Source organism: Cherax quadricarinatus, chromosome 10 (genome assembly GCF_038502225.1).
Source record: "Cherax quadricarinatus isolate ZL_2023a chromosome 10, ASM3850222v1, whole genome shotgun sequence".
NCBI lineage: Eukaryota > Metazoa > Arthropoda > Malacostraca > Decapoda > Parastacidae > Cherax > Cherax quadricarinatus.
The window spans coordinates 38,059,868-38,077,012 of record NC_091301.1 but is presented as its reverse complement, the minus strand read 5'-3'; the positions used below and the strand labels follow the sequence as shown (position 1 = coordinate 38,077,012).

Below are 17,145 nucleotides of genomic sequence, written 5' to 3'. Positions count from 1 at the left end.
ATTAAGGACATTTGTGCAAAATGGAGGGAGGTGCAAACTTTTGTTGAAAAATATCACCCTGACCAAGCTGAAACAAGCCATATCTGCGACATGTTCAGTGACAAAACATTGTCCCACTTCAGGTAAATCTTAGAGACGCCAGAAACAGCTCTCTGGACAGTTTTTTTGCGCGAGAGGGGTGCAGTGACTCAAGCTGGTCCTAGTGGCAGTAAAAGACAAAGAAGGGACGTAACCCAGAGGGCTTTGATACATGAAATCCTTATGGAGGGGGATTCCTTTTCTAAACAATAATCAGTCCTCCCTCTCTCCTCCTCCCTGTCTTCCATAAGCCAACAAGAGTCTTCAATAAAGGTATGTAATAGTGATTTAAATGTTCATTTATTTATTTTATTTAGTTCTCATTATTTTGTGTATGTAAAACTATAGTTAATCTTTAAAAAATATATTTTTTGTTAATATTTTTGGGCATCTGGAACGGATTAATTGTATTTACATTAATTCTTAAGGGAAATGTTATTTCGTTTTTCAGCCATTTTGGATTTGGGCAAACCTTCAGAAATATCTGTAATTCTTGTACAATATTAGCTATGAATTCTGTTGCAATACTCAAAGAAGTTTTAGAACTGAATTAATATTTGTATTGAATATCCTGTATATCTTTAATATGCACAGCAGTATATGAGAAAAAAAAATGTTGATTAAATTTAACCTCTGGAATAGCAGAGGTGTATGTTAACTGGAACCTGATTGAGTGATCATTGCAATACTGTAACAGAATTTTGTTTTATTTCTGTTATAGATTCTCATGCATATATACTGTACATATACATACAGCTAGGCTTTATATAATAAGGTATTACAAGATCCCCAGTGGAAATAAGTTACTGATTTTTGGAGGGTTATCTTAGGTAATTTACATATAAGCTACTATGTATGATAATTGTACTTAGGTGTACCTGTACCTATATAAACTATGTTGATGAATATAACACATGTGCAACACCTGGGTATCTTTATTGGAGAGACATTTTCTCTTACCCAGTAGCATTTCTCAATCTTATACGGAGGCGAAAGGTAAAAGTAACCCCTGGACCTAAGAAGGTCCCCAGTGGTACACCACACTGACTTGGGGGTTATTAATCTGAATAAGTCTTCATCAACAGAGTTTAACTGCTTGGTGGAACTCAGTCATTTAAAAACTTCTTATCATACAAGAAAGGAATCCAAAAGGCAATAATTATATATTTCTTGGGCAAACTGTTATTTTGAAAGAGATTAGCTACACAAATACTTTTACGTGAATGATTATATGTGGCTTAATGCACAGTGGTATCTAATATAATACAGCATTCCAATAATATTTTAAGTTTATAAACAATGTAGGCCACACTAACATATACCAAGTATAATTTTTGTGAATTTGTTTTACATAATTCAAAACTTTAGTGAATAAGACAAGTGTTTTTAACAATAACAAGAGTACCACTATAGAACAGCTATGTATTTATTATGTACGGTTATATTTAGGTTAGACTGGGTTGGGTTCAGTTACAGTCATGATGGGTTAAAACTAAACCTAACCTGGTCTCAGACCGAGCCGTGGGGGCGTTAAACCCCAAAACCCTCTCCAGGTAAACCTAACTAACAGATCAGCAGGTTACTCATCACAAATGTAAGTATAACCATTCATCTACAATTTGCATAACTATTCCAATTGCAAAACATATTTAACATTATACTGTAAATAATAAAATGTCGCTGGAACACTACCGAGCAGCAATATAAGTCAAGGTTTTCCTTGTCAACTCATTAAAAAAAAAAATCACTACACAGAAGTGTCAAGGTATTTTCTTTTCCCAGGAGAAAACTTACCTGTGAAGATCACTGCATCTTAATCTTAACACTTTTTATGTAGTGATGCACCTTGAATCTTCTTTATTAATGTAGTTTACACCAACCTGCAGCTTCCAGCACCACCATCCATGACTGTTCTCCCTCCTGCTGCTACTGCTACTATTACTGCTGCTGCTACTACTACTACTACTCCAGCGGCTACTGCTACTATTACTGCTGCTGCTGCTGCTACTACTACTACTACTACTCCAGCGGCTACTGCTACTATTACTGCTGCTGCTGCTGCTGCTGCTGCTGCTACTGCTACTATTACTGCTACTGCTGCTGCTGCTAGGTTAGATAAGGTTTGTCAGGAAACAGTACAAGTGTTTCCAGACGCTGGTGTGCTCCTGCTGGAATGTTTATTGTTGATGTTTGTGGTGGTGATGGACGGTTGCCATGACAACATCATAGCAACAATGTTACAAGGATCATTATTATTATTATAATCAAAAAGAAGCGCTAAGCCACAAGGGCTATACAGCGTTACAAGGATCAGAAACTCTATTTTATTTTATTTATTTATTTATTTTATGTCTTTGCAAACAGTGCATTGAGATTTTGTATTTACAATAGTGGGTTGCAATACAAAGAGAGACTTTATAATGCCTAGGCCCCTCAAGGAAGGTTCCTTGATGTTGGTGAGGGGCTCTTGATTTAGGGAATTGGATCTGTGCTCCAGTTCCCCGAATTAAGCCTGAATGCCTTCCACATATCCCCCCTCCAGGCGCTGTATAATCCTCCGGGTTTAGCGCTTCCCCCTTGATTATAATAATAATAATAATATAATGCCTAGGCATTATGGGCCAACTTAACATTATTGGCTTACAGACAACTTAACACTAAGGATTGTATCATAGTTGCACAGTAGGATCAAATCAAATCAAAGTTTATTCTCTATAAGGATTACTATGCGGGGTTTACAGATTTTGGACCCCTCAAGGAAGGTTCCTTGATGTTGGTGAGGGGCTCTTGATTTAGGGAATTGGATCTGTGCTCCAGTTCCCCGAATTAAGCCTGAATGCCTTCCACATCCCCCCCCCAGGCGCTGGATAATCCTCCGGGTTTAGCGCTTCCCCTTGATTATAATAATAATAATAGATTTTGGATATTGTGTGGTTTGCATGTAATAAAATACTAATTACAGAGGGGGCCACTAGAACACCTAGCAAGGCTAGGCATATCGGGCAAACTTAGATTAATTATTAACCCTAAATTATTACAAATTATGGAGTAAGTTGAGTAAATACTAAGTGACTAAATACTAGTTTGTGAGTTTAGCAATGTGAATGCTTTTGTTTTGGCACAATACATAGTTTCTATGGAAACTTTTCTAGGGGTGTTATCTGTACGTACCTCAACATTACATGCATACGAGTAATCTCATTGGGAGACAACAACTATATTGTTTACCGTAGTCACCCCGTGTAGACATGTGAGAAAACTTAACCACCCCTGGTCACTGCAGGTGGCCCCTCGACCCTCACAATCTTATCCATATCTATCCGAGACCAGTATAAATTGGATAGCACCCACAAGTACGGAACTACTAATTAACTGTGGACTGTATAGGTTATATTAGTTTAACTGAATGAAGGGGGGGGTAGGTTACACATGGATATATCCATCAAGGAAAAACACTTGTACATAATCCCTCCACTTACCAGATATTCTCTGGTGGTTACTTGAAGTAGCTGGATCACCCATAACCTATCCAATTACAACATACCTAACTGGCCAGTATCAATCTGCTATAACTAGAAGGGTTACTTAACTGTGGGTGATTGATGCTCCTTATTTCTTCCATTCACCATCACATTTCGATGTCCTGCTACACCGACACGGTTCTTATTCCAGCAGAACGAGGTATCTGTTGGTTTGTCCCGGTTTAGAAGTCGTGACTCCATAAAAACTTCACAATCCTCGAGACAGGAACACGAGATAAACAGATGCTCACTCTGAGAACGGCGACTCATTTCACTTCACACATTCTCTTAACTTGGTGTTATTATCACTGATTACTTCTTAGCCCACCATACGGTTTAATGTCTCCTAATTATTATACACACTGGAGGCCACTCCATTAAGATCTGAGACCGATGAGTGATGATTAAACCACGGGTATTTTTCCCCGGGACACAGTCCATGGCGACGCGCCAGTCACCACTGGTCCTACCATTATTCACTCATTTTACCACTTTATTACAGTGGTCCCATAAATCACGTTCCCTCACTCTTCACCAGGAACAGTTACGACACTTCCTATTATGAAGTGAGGCCTATATTAATCCTTAGGCCGCCGTGAACGCCAAATTCCTGGTCCCATGTTTTCACAGCCTCTACACTACATTCAAAACACTCCCACCGCCTCCATGCCCTGTGTCGACCTGTCTCTCCGCACATCCGCGCAGGCGCAAAGGGAACCCTGTTGGTTCTATTCAAAATACAATTTAGAACCACAGTAATGCATTAATCATGTATATTTACATTATAAAAAATATACAGTATAATTATGGGAATTTATTTTCCACACTGTGGCCAGGTGGAGGTCGTTGTTAGACGACTTAAATAACGTGGAGTACAATTTTCCCATCTTCACTGGCCACCTGGCTTGGGAACTCCAACATTGGTATTTACATAATCCCCCATTAATTCTTTCCACCTGTTAACTCCTCAGGTAGGCTCCATCCAAAGCACACTCAAGCTTCCATGCTTCTGGTATTAAAAATTTCCCTCCTATTGTAAGGTGTGACACTAAGCCTATGCTCTCTGGGTTAATTTATTGGGCATACTGGAATTATGTGACTTTAACAATAACAAGTTTCTCTCAGTGTCCCAAGTCAGCCCCAGCACATTACTGCATATAGGCACTTCAACTCCAGGGCTATCCATATTTATTGATCCCTCAAAATGGACTAATTACTGTTCCATTCCCTCAGGGGCATCCTTGCACCTTGCATTATTTCATTAACCCCTTCATATATCCTCACTAGTTCCTCCTCTTTTGTCTTGAGGCATTGGAAGTTCCCGTAGAGGTGTAGTCGTTCAGGGTCTGGGAATATTGAACCTCCTTCCACTACATAACCAAGGATGCTAAGCCTTTTAGTTGAAAAAGTGCACTTTTCCTCATTGTAACTGATATTTTTCTTCTTGGCGGCTTCCAAAAACTTATCAAGGTTTGCATCATGTTCCTCCTGGGTCTTGCCACAAATGGTAACATTATCTAAATACGCGTAAGTTCCCATGAGTTGCTCTTCCTGAATGAGTGAATCCATAATTCGTTGGAAGCAGGCTACCCCATTGGTGACTCCAAAAGGGACTCTGGTAAACTGATACAGGCCATCACTAGCCTGAAATGCTGTGTATGGTTTATCTTCATTCCTTATAGGGACTTGATGATAGGCACTCTGTAGATCAATTGTGCTAAACACATAGTACTGAGCAATTTTGTTCACTGTATCATCAATTCGAGGTAGAGGGTACCCATCAAGAAGTGTAAATTTGTTGATTGTCTCAGAGTAATCGATAGCCAGTCTCCGTTTCCTATAATCATCTTTAACAACAACAACCTGTGCAAGCCAAGGGGAATTACTCGGTTCTATAATACCCTCCTTCAGCAGCCTCTGAGTTTCTTTCTCAATGAACATCCGATCCTCATAAGAATAGCGGCGTGACTTAGCTGATATAGGATGGCAATCCGCGGTAAGATTTGCAAACAGCTTTGGTGGGTCTACCCTTAAAGTGCTAAGTCCACAGACAACAAGAGGAGGCAGTTCACCTCCATATGTTAAGGTGACACTATCATGCAGCTTCTGAAAGTCCTGACCAAGGATAACATCAGAGCACAGTTGTGGCAGAATAGCTAACTGTACATCTTGATAATCCTTTCCATTAACTCTGAGATTTACCTTACAAAACCCTAAGGTCTGAATAGAGAGAGATGTTGATGCCATGGAAACGGTACCTGATGAGTAATGTACAGTCAAGGAGTGGCGTTTAACTAAGTCAAGATTGATGAAACTCTCTGAGCTGCCACTATCAATAAGACCATCTACTTCTGTTCCTTTGATGAATACTTTCACAACTGCCTTTGACAGTGAATTTGGAGTAGCCGCAGAAGTCACTGTTGCTAGTGTCGCATGATCACTGGAATGTGTGGAGGCACTAGCTCTTGTTGATGCATTAGCACGACATACTTTAGCAAAGTGACCTTTCTTGTGGCATTTACGGCACATTGCTTCACGAGCAGGACACTTTGGACGTGGATGTCTTGAAAAACCACAAAAGAAATACACCGTACCTGCTGCTGCTGTCACTGAGGCAGGTTCCACAGTAACTTCATTGCAAGAGTCTTGGTCAGGAATTGCAGCACTTACCACTCGAGAAGGCTGAGTGGTACTGTATACTTCAGAATTCTTCTGGGCTGAATCTAGAGCTCTTGCCTGGTCAAAGGCAGCGGCTAAGTCAAGAGTTTTATTCTCCAATAAACGCTGCCTTATTATTGGTGATTACAGGCCACTGATAAAAGCATCCCTGATGGACTCTTCACAATACTGAGCAGCTGTCACTGCTTGGAAGTGACAGTCCTTACCTAAAATTTTCAGTGCTTGAAGGTCTTCCTCTAAGGATTCATCAATCTGCTGGCGGCGAGTTGCAAGGCGATAGCGTGCAAAGATTTCATTTGTAGGTTTAATATACTGAGACTTGAGGGTTTTGATAGCATCTTCGTAGGTATTACACTCAGAAATAGCCTCATATATCTTAGGTGACACAAAATTGATGAGCAGACTTAGTTTATCTAGATCTTCTTTAGGAAGGGCTCCCAAGAAGTTTTCTAAAGTCTTAAACCAGTGCTTCCATTCCTGAGCAGCCGTTGATAAGCTGGGGTCACAGTCTAGCCTCTCAGGTTTTAGTAAACGCTCCATGTGGCCTGTAGTTATAACTTTTCTCTTGACATATGCAAGACATCACCATCCCTGTAGAAGCCGTTATTAGATGTACTAGTCATTATATTTTGTTGTTGCAGAAGTACTATGAAGATTCTATGTTCAATAAAGCCTAGAGATAAGGCCTGTGTTTCTATCACAACACATACATGCAAGTAAATGGCAACACAGATAATTATTATTTATCAAAGTTACATAGACATGTAGGAATTTGGGACACCTAGGTCACAAAAATGTCCCCCTTCGATACCTACAACTGTCATATCTACAAGTTGCTCTAGACCTATATTAATTGCAAATGAAATGTACATACACACCAGGAATTCTGGTAAAATTATTATAATTTTTGTGGACTGTATATAAAAATTAATAAATGATTACATATACACATTTATATAACAGAAGGAGAATTTATAATCATAACACTCACCAATTAGTCTGAAGATTACAGTGTATAATACTAAAAAACCTCCCTCTAACTAAATTTATGATGATAATACTGGCCAGAATCACAAACATAAATTAGATAGCTTATCTGAGGTTCCTGGAGCTGTCCTCTACAACGATTTAATGCTCAAATTATGCAGAAATGCACATCCAACAATTTCTGCTCCTATTTGAGAGTTGTAAGCCCAATATAATCTCTAGAGCGTCGAAAATTCTTCTTATTTTCACTAACGTTTTCTTGGCTCATTCAAAAACACAATGGTGAGTGCCATCTGTGCAGGTGCAGAGCTTCCCATTTTTTATAATATTATTTTTATTAAATACAATATATTTTATTAATTTAGATACAAATACAATATTTTCGGAAAATATACTATATATTTTCCACACTGCAGCCGGGCAGAGTTCATTGCTAAATGACTCAAATTACTCCTTCCTTTAGGAGACGATTCCAGCCAGTTCTGGCTTGAGTGGCTGTTCTCCTAGGTCTTACTATGATTTCATCTTCCTGCATCACTTGGTCAGCATTACCTTCCACATCACTCGTGTCACTTTCCCTTAGATTTTCATTTACATTTGATTGAATGCCATTTAATTCCAAGGGAATCAATTTATTAATTGTGCGTAAACTTTCTTGGCCATGACACAACACTTCAACATTCTGGACAACACCTTGTGCATCTGGGTACAATGTCAATACTTTGCCCAGAGGCCACAATGTTCAAAGTTGTTCAGTATCAATTAACACAATGTCACCTGGTTGAATGTTCTTTCGATTTACTGCCTCTGTCGCACCATGAAAGTGTTCAATTAGTGTTAGAAGACATTCCTTACGCCACACATTAGACCAATGATCAATTACTTTATTTAATTTTTTAAATTTATCACACAACACTGCCACATCATTGTAATCTTCATCACTTTCTTCAGGATTATTTCTATAGATAGGGGCAGCTTCCAATTTCCTTCCACATATTAGGTGAGAAGGTGTTAATACATCTGCATCAGGTGTATCACTCATGTACAAGAGAGGCCTATTATTTATACGATTCCCTGCCTCCACTAACACTGCACAGAATTCTTCCAAATTAATTCTCTTCCGGTGTAGTGATTTACGGAGACACTTCTTCACTGTGCCTATCAGTCTTTCGTACAGCCCCCCCTGCCAAGGGGCTCTAGGAGTAATAAATTTCCAGGTACACCCTCGTTGGGTTATCAGAGATTGAGGTTCGTTACTATTATTTAATTATATGAAGTGTTGAGCACCTGCTACAAAATTTGTGGCATTATCCGAAATTATTAATCTCGGACAGGATCTCCTAGCTGCAAATTTTCGAAACAGCTGTATAAACTGTTCTGCAGACAAGTCCTGAGCCACTTCTAAATGAACTGCCCTAGTAGCAGTACAGGTGAACAAGCATACATACACTTTCAGTGGAACACCATCTGAAGTACTGGTTAAAATGACTGGACCACTATAGTCTACACCTGTTACATCAAATGGTTTCACTAATTGTACATGCTCCTTTGGCAATGGTGGAGGACCTGGGTACATATAGGATCTGGCATCCACACGGCGACATATTACACAAGATTTAATCACCCTTTTTACACTTTGCCGTCCTTGTGGAATCCAGAAAGTTTCCCTAATACAATTTAAGGTATCTTGTACCCCACCATGCATTACATTTTTATGGGCATTTAAAACAATTAAATTTATTAGATGATGAGTTTTGGGCAGTAAGATAGGGTGTTTAGCATAATCACCCAATTCACCATTTTGTAACCTACCTCTGCACCTAATTACACTGTTCTCTAAATACAGCCCCAATTTCTCTATTGTGGAACAGTTCACAATTTCACTTTCCATCATCAGTTTAATCTCATTTCTATAGATTTCTTCCTGTACCCTCTTTATCCAATATTCAAGAGGATGTGAAAACTTATATGAGAAATTTAAACACCAGCTTAGTTACACTGATTAGTTTGGGTAAAGAAGAATACCTATTTATATCAATGGCTAAGGAAGGACAAACTATTGGAGTAGTGGTCACAGTAATTTCAACAGGAGCAATATATGCCTTTTGTACAGGCCAATTAGCTTTATTTACCAACCAGCTCGGTCCTTTAAACCATGATACAGCATTTACAAATTTAGCATAAGTTAAACCTTGAGACAAGAATCAGCTGGATTCTCCTCACCAGGTGTATGATTAAATGTTAACATATGCTGACCCAAACTATTATACGTCTCTTGCATCTGATTAATTTCAGCGACTCTGTTTTGTATGTACACAATTTTACTGTTTCCATTATGAATACATTGTAAGGATACCTCATTATCAGACCAAATTACAGTGTCACTAATATTTATCTCCTGCAACTTATTTCTTATATAACTAGCTAATTTGACACCTACATAAATGGCTGTTAATACCAACTGAGGTAAGGTACGTGATTTAATTGGAGACACTTTAGCCATAGACATAACAAGAGAAATAACACTATTACATTGAAGGTAAGCAACTGCTCCATATGCCAATTTTGAAGCATCACAAAAAATGTGGAGTATATTTTTCTCATCTGGATTGGCCACCTGGCGTGGGAACTCCAACATTGGAATTTTTTCATAATCACCAATTAATTCACCACACCTGTTAATGAATTCCTCAGGTAGAGTTTCATCCCAAGCACATTTAAGCTTCCATGCTTCTTGTATTAATAATTTCCCTCTTATAGTAAGGGTTGACACTAAACCTAGTGGATCAAAACATTTGGAAACTTCAGCAAGCAAAACTCTCTTAGTTAATTTACTGGGCATACTGTAACTATTAGGTTTTAACATTAACAAATCTCTCTCAGTATCCCAAGTTAATCTCTAAGTACCCTTGAAAACAACTCATCGGGTCCCGGGGACTTATTTTGTTTCAGTTTGTCTATCTGTTTAATAACCATGTCCCTCGTGACAGTAATATTAGTTAACTTAAATTCACCAGGAACTAAATAATTGTTAATTACTGGAATCTCATTTACATCTTCCTGTGTAAAAACTGACAAAAAATAGTCATTAAATAAGGAACACATTTCCAGTTCATTATCCGTCAGCTGTCCATTCCCAGATTTCAGAGGTCCTACTTTTTCCTTCACCTTCGTCCTATACACTTGAAAGAACCCCTTTGGATTAGTCTTTGATTCATTAGCAACTTTAATTTCATAGTCACGTTTAGCCTTTCTAATCGCCTTTTTTTACTTCTCTTTTAAGCTGAACATATTGGTCAGTAAGGTTAACCTATCCTCTTCTGATGCGCCTATAAATTCCCCTTTTCTCCCCTAATAGATGCTTTAGCCTCCTGTTAACCCATTTGGGATCGTTATTATTAGACCTAATTTCTCTCTGGGGAATGTATATACTCTGGGCACTGTGTACATTATTAAGAAAACAATCATAAAAGCAGATCCCTTCATATTCATAAGTATGATTATCGTCAATAAAATCATTAGCTAGATAACCCCAATCAAGATTAGACAGATGTTCCCTAAGTCCATTATAATCGGCAGAACGAAAATCAGGGATTTTTACTGTATTATCATTATTCTTGCATTCCCAATTAATGCTAAAAGTGATGGATTTGTGATCACTTGCGCCAAGCTCTTCAGTGATCTCCAGATTATTCACGAGTGTTTCCTTATTTGACAAGACTAGGTCTAGCAAATTATTACCCCTGGTAGGCTCAGTTACACTCTGTTTCAGAAAACAGTCCTGAACTGTTTCCATGAAGTCACTGGACTCTAGATTACCTGTCAAAGAATTCCAGTCAATTTGGCTAAAGTTAAAGTCCCCTACTATGACTATGTTACTGTGTCCAGAAGCCCTAACAATTTCGTCCCAAAGAAGTCTCCCTCTATCGTGATCCAAGCCTGGAGGTCGGTATATTACACCTAGAATTAGTTTTTCTTGACCCTCCACGAACTCTACCCAAACAGACTCTGTTACTGCTCCATCTATTTTTATACCTGTTTTTATGCAACAATTAATATTTTCTCGAACATACAATGCAACTCCTCCCCCCTTCCCATTACATCTATCCACATTGAACAACTTAAATCCCTGAATATTACACTCAGCAGTCATATCCCGACTCTTTAAATCATACCACGTTTCAGTTAATGCAATGATATCAAAGTTCCCAGCACATGCTACCAAACGTAGTTAATTAATTTTATTTCTTGCACTTCGACTGTTAGCATAAAATACCATCATATGTTTTTTCTTCTGCACATTTTTCCTATTCATCTTTGTTTTTACACAATTTCTGAAATTATCATTACCCAGAGTTACTCCATGACAGTTACTATTAAGATTCTTAATATCAGAGCATAAGTCAATATATCCATACTCATTATTAATCATTTCTAAACCCATACCTCTAACTAATCCTAGTTTAAAGTCCTAACAACCGCCTCAACTGAGTTAGCAAGAAAACCCACACCTGCCCTGGATAAGTGAACCCCATCCCTGGCATACATGTCATTTCGGCCATAGAAGTTGTCCCAGTTGTCAATGAATGGTACTGCATTATCCTTACAGTGTTTATCCAGCCAACAATTAATACCAATTGCTCTGGACAACCATTCATTACCAACACCTCTTCTTGGCAAAATGCCACATATAACAGGGTGCCCCCCCTTCTTCCTAATCATGTCTATAGCTGTCCTGAACTTTCTAACTAAATCCTCACTTCTACGCTTGCCTACATCATTGCCTCCAGCACTGAGGCAAATAATAGGATTGATCCCATTACCGTTCATGATGTTGTCAAGCCGGCTAACAATGTCCTCCATCCCAGCCCCAGGAAAGCATACCCTTTGTCTCCTACTCCTGTCCTTCAAGCAGAATGCCCTATCCATATATCTAACCTGGCTATCCCCAACAACAACAATATTCTTACCTTCCTTGTTGTCGTTCATCGTGACGATCCCAGTAGTCGACTCACATTCGTCGGGTAGCACCGAGAATGCGTTGGAGGTTTCCTTACTAAAATCTAAGTAAACAATATCAAATTCTTTATCGTGGTCAACAGCCTCAAAAGCTTTACTGAAGAAAGTTAATAAATTAGTTAGACAAGACCGGCCTCTTGTGAATCCATGCTGAGTATCATTAATCAAGCTATGCTTATCGAGATGGCTTCTTATAATCACAGCTATAATTGACTCTAGTAATTTGCCTACAATTGAGGTCAGGCTTATTGGGCGGTAATTTGACGGTAACGACTTGTCCCCTGATTTAAAAATAGGAATTACATTAGCCATCTTCCACATATCAGACACTATACCTGTTTGAAGAGATAAATTAAAAATATTAGTTAATGGTTCACAGACTTCCATTTTGCATTCCTTTAGAACCCTTGAAAAAACCTCATCAGAACCCGGTGACTTATTTTGCTTCAGTCGGTCTATCTGCTTCACAACCATTTCACTAGTGACTGTGATGTTACATAATTTATCTTCTTCTGGCCCACTATAAAAATTAATTACCGGAATATTATTAGTGTCTTCCTGTGTAAAAACCGAGAGAAAATAGTTATTTAAAATCGAGTACATTTCATTCTCTTTGTCAGTAAGATGCCCATAGTTATTTTTAAGGGGACCTATCTTATCTCTGACTTTTGTTCTATATACCTGGAAAAAACTTTTTGGGTTAGTTTTAGAATCCCTAGCAACTTTAATTTCATAGTCCCTTTTAGCTTTTCTTATCCCCTTTTTAATGTCCCTCTTAATGTCAATATACTGATTCATAAGATGACCCTCGCCTCTTTTGATACGCCTATAAATTCCTTTCTTATGCCCTAGTAGATATTTCAGCCTATTATTCATCCATTTTGGGTCATTTCTATTTGATCTAATTTCTTTATATTGTGTTCAGAAAACTGTCATATTGATAGCTCTCTTCGTTACCCCAGTCAACAGATGATAAGTGTTCTCTAAGCCCATCGTAATCTGCTAAGCGAAAATCTGGGACTGTTACTGAGTTATCCCTACAATCATACTTCCATTCAATTCTAAATGTAATTGATTTGTGGTCGCTAGCACCCAGTTCCTCTGAAACTTCTAAATTATTAACAAGAGATTCATTGTTTGCCAGAACTAAGTCAAGCAGGTTATTACCCCTTGTAGGTTCTGTCACAAACTGCTTCAAAAAACAATCCTGAACTACTTCTAAGAAGTCGTATGATTCTAAATTCCCAGTCAAGAAATTCCAATCAATATGACTAAAGTTAAAGTCTCCTAGAATTACTACATTATCGTGCCTTGTGGCCCTAACAATTTCCTCCCATAGTAGTCTCCCCTGGTCCCTATCTAAATTTGGGGGACGGTATATCACACCTAAAATTAACTTTTCATGCCCCTCTGAAAATTCTATCCAAATAGACTCTGTATGTGTTACTTCGGACTTAATACCCGTTTTTATGCAACAGTTCAAGCGATCTCGGACATACAGTGCCACCCCACCCCCCTTCCCGATACTTCTATCTACTTGGAACAATTTAAAACCCTGAATGTGACATTCTGCAGGCATGTCCCGACTTTTTGAATTAAACCACGTCTCAGTAATGGCAAATACATCTATGTTACCTGCACTAGCAACTAGTCTCAACTCGTCTATCTTATTCCTAGCACTGCGACTATTTGTGTAATAAATACCTAAAGACCCTCCTCTCTCTTTACCCTTCCTGCTCCTTTCTGTTATTCCACTAATCCTATTACTGTCCTTGTCAATTAGTGCCACTGGCTTTCCAATATCCACCTTATTTTGCCTATTACTAGTTCTCCTAGTACTCATATTACTACCCTGAGACTTCACAGTTTTCCCGCAAAAACCCGTACCACTAACTATTCCTAGTTTAAAGACCTAACAGCTCCCTCCACTGCGTTGGCCAGTGCTCCCACCCCACACCTAGATAAGTGAACCCCATCCCTGGCATACATGTCATTTCTGTCATAGAAGAGGTCCCAGTTGTTAATGAATAGAGGTCCCAGTATATGAATAGAGGTCACAAGTATATTTCCACGTTCACAGGAATATTCCCAAGGTCATAAGAATATTCCCACGGTCACAAGAATATTCCCACGGTCACAAGAATATTCCCAGGGTCACAAGAATATTCCCCCAGTAACAAGAATATTCCGACGATCATTATATTACCACCGTCCTAAGAGTTTTCCCACGGTCACAAGAATATTCCCTCGATCACAATATTCCCACGGTCATCATAATTTTCCTACGATTCTATGAATATTCCTACGGTCATAAGAATATTCTCACGGTCACAAGAATATTCCCGCGTTTACAGGAATATTCCCACGGACATGAGAATAATCCCACGATCACAATATTCCTATGGTCATAAGAATTTTCCCACGGTTACAAGAATATTCCCAGGGTGATAAGTTATTCCCACTGTCATAATAATATTCTGAAGGTCACAAGAATATTCTCAAAGTCACAAGAATATTCTCATGGTCATATGAATATTCTCAAGATCACAAGAATATTCCAACGATCATAATATTCCAAAGGTCACAAGAATATTCCAACGATCATAATATTCCAAAGGTCACAAGAATATTCCCAAAGTCACAAATATATTCCCAAGGTCACAAAAATATTCACACGGTCATAAAAATATTCTCACGGTCACAAGAATATTCCCACGTTCATAGGAATATTCTCACGGTCACAAGAATATTCTCACAGTCACAAGAATATTCCCACGTTCGTAGGAATATTCCCACGGTCATAAGAAAATTCTTACGGTCACATGGAGTATCTCTGGGTAATGATAATTTCAGAAATTGTGTAAAAACAAAGATGAATAGGAAAAATGTGCAGAAGAAAAAACATATGATGGTATTTTATGCTAACAGTCGAAGTGCAAGAAATAAAATTAATGAACTACGTTTGGTAGCATGTGCTGGGAACTTTGATATCATTGCATTAACTGAAACGTGGTATGATTTAAAGAGTAGGGATATGACTGCTGAGTGTAATATTCAGGGATTTAAGTTGTTCAATGTGGATAGATGTAATGGGAAGGGGGGAGGAGTTGCATTGTATGTTCGAGAAAATATTAATTGTTGCATAAAAACAGGTATAAAAATAGATGGAGCAGTATCAGAGTCTGTTTGGGTAGAGTTCGTGGAGGGTCAAGAAAAACTAATTCTAAGTGTAATATACCGACCTCCAGGCTTGGATCACGATAGAGGGAGACTTCTTTGGGACGAAATTGTTAGGGCTGCGTATGACAGAGCTGCGGCAAACAGACTGGGAACAATTTGTCAATGGTCTCAATGCTCACACCCCACTTAGCCGGGCATGGAGGGACATAAATAGAATTAAGGGTAACAGAACTGGGCAGATCGCGCACCCTCATCCCTTGCACAGGGCGAATGAGTTAGTGCTTGGGCTGCTACATCTAGCTATGACAGTCTTCCCAGTACCACACAGGAGAAATTAATGGACAAATATGATGCAAGGGAGAGACTTGTTTGCTTTATGCTCAGCAAGGCAGATGACTGCAACATTCCTTTCACTAATTATGAACTTGATGCAGCACTAACTAAGGGCAACTCCACGTCGCCTGGTGAGGATGGTATTACTTACAACATACTCAGATTGCTGTGTCGAGTACCAGGTAATCCTTTACTTGAATTATATAACATGAGTTATGTCACTGGGGAGCTCCCTAAATCATGGACCAATAGCCTCATTATTCCCATTCCTAAGCCCAATCAACAAAACTCATTTCGCCCAATATCCCTTACTAGCTGCTTGTGTAAAACATTTGAAAGGATGATTCTTAATCGTCTTATGCACAGAATTAAGGAATTCTTGTCACCCCGGTTGCATGGCTTCATGCATGGAAGGAGTGTGCATCATTGCATTACCACCTTTCTCACTCTGCACACTGACAGCTCATACACTACGTTCCTTGACCTTAAATCCGCTTTTGATGTAGCCAACAGACATGTAATCATTAGTGAACTTGCCAGAATGGATGTTGGAGGATGGCTTCTCCGCTGGATTAAAGGCTACCTGTCCAACAGAAAGTCGTCTGTGTTGTTCCAGGGACATAGAAGTGTAACTAAAGATTTTGAATTAGGAACCCCACAGGGAGGTGTGCTTAGTCCCACCCTTTTCAACATTTTAATTAATGCCTTACTTAATGCCATGCCTAGCCAGCCCCATCATTATATGGTTAGTTTTGCTGATGACATAATGATTCACACTACCGGATTCTCCAACACCCAAAACATTCTTAATCATGTTTTAGCCTCGTGTCAGGACCTGGGGTTAATAATCTCAGGGGATAAAACAAAGATACTCAACAGGCGTCCTCCTCGGCAGAGAGGCACAGTTCGTCAGATCCAGTTGCATGATGGGTCTCTTCTAGAATATGTAAGCAGATACAGGTATCTAGGCTTTGAGGTTCCACTACTTGGACCTGTTGTAACGAGACTTTGTCGCCAATACAAAGAAAGGCTGAGAGCACTTAGAGTTGTGGCAGGTTTTCATCCCAGGTATGGTGCTAATGTTAAAATTGTGAAAATGATGTATCTTGCTTATATTAGATCATTGGTTGATTATGCAGCGCCACTACTTGCACTCGTGTCTGACTGGAAGCTTGGAGGGCTGGAAAAACTGCAAAACGAAGCAATGAGGATCATCCTAGGATGCCCTCGTACTGCCAAAATTTTAAATATGCGGAAAGAACTTAATATTCCAAGCATTAGAGATCGTGTTACTGAAAGAAATATCCTTATTGGGGTCAATATGCTTAGGCTAGCCCATTCAAACCCC

The 17,145-nt window shown here is 38.9% G+C and overlaps 1 protein-coding gene across 6 annotated transcripts in view; it reads right to left on the bottom strand.

The window, feature by feature from the left end:
* Positions 1-17,145, bottom strand: part of LOC128688062 (intraflagellar transport protein 74 homolog) — a 694,157-nt gene that overhangs the window by 217,524 nt on the left and 459,488 nt on the right. Inside the window, exon 1 of one of the 6 annotated variants that reach the window (XM_070083787.1) lies at positions 3,669-4,104. The exons of 1 other annotated variant lie outside the window; for it this stretch is intronic. The gene's annotated coding sequence lies outside the window, so the exon portion shown is untranslated. Of the gene's footprint in view, positions 1-1,872; positions 2,176-2,217; positions 2,283-3,668; positions 4,105-17,145 lie in introns of those variants that run through there. 4 more of the 6 variants (XM_070083782.1, XM_070083781.1, XM_070083784.1 and 1 more) reach the window with 4 other exon arrangements.